Below are 2,684 nucleotides of genomic sequence, written 5' to 3'. Positions count from 1 at the left end.
ATGCATGCATATAAGCATAACCAATGGACATAAGACACTGGGGGGGTAGGGGAGGCCAGGGGATTGTCAAGGGCGGGGGAAAAAAGGAGACCTATGTAATACCCTTTGTAATACTTTAAGCAATTAAAAAACTCAGGGGCGGCTTTCTCTCAGGTGGGGGTGCTCACTGGGGTCATTGTTCCCATGCTGAGATCTCCCCTATCACAGATCTGAATTGCAGCCATATCTGTTTCCATCAGCTTGGTTCACACTGTTGGCTCCACCTGGAAATTCCCAGAGGCTACACCTCACCCAATTTCAACCCCACCCAAGCTGTTTGCAGTGGCTTTTCCATATGAATGGCCTGTCCTGGCTCAGGCTTCAGACATTCCTAAAACCTCTCAAACATGCAGCAGCTGGCATCAGGGTGCCCCATATCTATGAATTAGAAGCCCAAGACCTGGCACTAGCACCAGCCTGCCTTGCTTCATAGCTTGGCCTCAGCTGGGCACTTCTAAGCCCAATACAAGCAGCAGCCATCTGCAGATAGCTCTGTAGCTCCTGCCAGGTGGCCCCAAGCAGTGGCTGACTTTGCACCTCCCAAAGCCACTGTACCCTAGGTGGACAGTTTCAGACCATAGCAGATTACAACTGTACACATCCACAAGTGACACACTCAAGGGGCAGACTCAGGGAGCACCAAAGCCCCACTGAAGCAAGTCCTGCTCCATAGGAGTGTTTCCCACATAGCAGCTCTTCCACTGTAGCCACAGCTGGCCCTCACAGCCAATTGGCCTGGAGGTCAATTCCTCCCAGTGATGCCAACAGCAATCAAGGCTCAACTACAACAAGACTGTGCACACAGCCCACACGGGGGGAAACTTAGAGTGCCCAGCTTATGTGACTGGGGAGGCTACGTCATTGGGCCCTACAGGACACCTACTACACAAGGCCACTTTACAAATTAGCAGCTCTACCTAATACATGGAAGCAAACACAGGAAAGCAGCCAAAATGTGGAGACAAAGAAACATGTCACAAATAAAAGAACAGAAGAAATCTCCAGAAAAAGAACTAAATGAAATCACAGCAAGCAAACTAAAGGATACAGAGTTCAAAACAATGATTATAAGGTTGCTCAAGGATCTTAATGAGAGCTTCAAGGACTTAGTGAGACGTTCAAGATCTTAGTGAGAATTTCAAAGATATTTAAAAAAAGTCAGAAATGAAGGATACACTAACTGAAATGAAAAATAATTTACAGGAAATGAACAGCAGAGTAGAGGATACCAAGAATCATATCAACAATTTGGAATATGAGGAACCAAAAAACACCCAGTCAGAAGAGCAAAAAGAAAAACAAAATCCAAAAATATGAAGATAGTGTAAGGAGCCTCTAGGACAGTGATGGCAAACCTATGACACGCGTGTCAGAAGTGACATGCGAACTCATTTTTTTGGTTGATTTTTCTTTGTTAAATGGCATTTAAATATATAAAATAAATATCAAAAATATGTCTTTGTTTTACTATGGTTGCAAATATCAAAAAAATTTCTATATGTGACACGGCACCAGAGTAAAGTTAGGGTTTTTCAAAATGCTGACACACCGAGCTCAAAAGGTTCGCCATCACTGCTCTAGGCCCACTTCAAACGTACCAACATTCACATTATGGGAGTGCCAGAAGGAGAGGAGAAGATATTAAAACCTATTTGAAGCAATAATAACAGAAAACTTTCCCTAGCTGGTGAAAGAAATATTCTTACAAGTTGGCGGCAAGTCTCAAACAAGAGGCCCACACCAAGACACATCATAATTATAATGGCAAAGGTTAAAGACAAAGAATCTTAAAAGCAGCAAAAGAAAAGCGGTTAGTTACCTACAAGGGAGCTCCCATATGACTGTCTGCTGATTTCTCAACAGAAGAGGAGGAAGAGGGGGAGGAGGAAGAGGAAAAAAGAGAAAAAGGAGGAGGGAGAGGAACAGGAGGAAGAGAAGCATAAAATGGCAATAAATACATATCTATCAACAATTATACCTAAAAATCAAAATAAACGAACAAGGATTCTAATGAACAAAATAAACTGATGAATAAAATAGACAAATCTCAGTGGGAAGAGGGGGTGCAGGCAGGAAGAGATTAACCAAAGATCTTACATGCATACTAGGAGCCCAGTGTGCAATTCAAAATCGTGCGGCGGCACTGCCCACCCTCCGGTCCGGCTCTGCCTCCCACTCAAGCCTTTGGAAGCAGCTGCAGCTGCTGCTGATCAGGCCCTCCCCCAGTGCAGGTGCGCGGAGGCCCCTCCTGCCCCACCCCTGTGCATGCAACCTCCAGTCTGGTCAACCTGTAGCATATTTCTCTATTTTATATATTTAGATATATATACCTATGGACACAGACAATAGGGTGGTGAAGGCCTGGACAGGGTGGAGGGAGGAAATGGGGTGGGAAAGAGGGGTATCTGTAATACTCTCAACAAAAATATTTTTTTAAAAAAAGAAACTTTTATAAAGCATCTATAGATAGTTGATAAGATTTTTATTTTTTATTTAAATGGACATTAATATTCATATATATTTACATCTTAAAACTCCACCTAATTTAGTGAAAACAAGGCATAGAATGGCACACTGGCAGCAGAAGGTGCTTATTAACTACCAGTCATTGTTATGAAGTCATATCTATATACAACACTAAAGAA

The sequence above is a fragment of the Myotis davidii genome, unplaced genomic scaffold (assembly GCF_000327345.1).
Source record: "Myotis davidii unplaced genomic scaffold, ASM32734v1 scaffold461, whole genome shotgun sequence".
Lineage (NCBI taxonomy): Eukaryota > Metazoa > Chordata > Mammalia > Chiroptera > Vespertilionidae > Myotis > Myotis davidii.
This window is presented reverse-complemented; position numbering follows the sequence as displayed.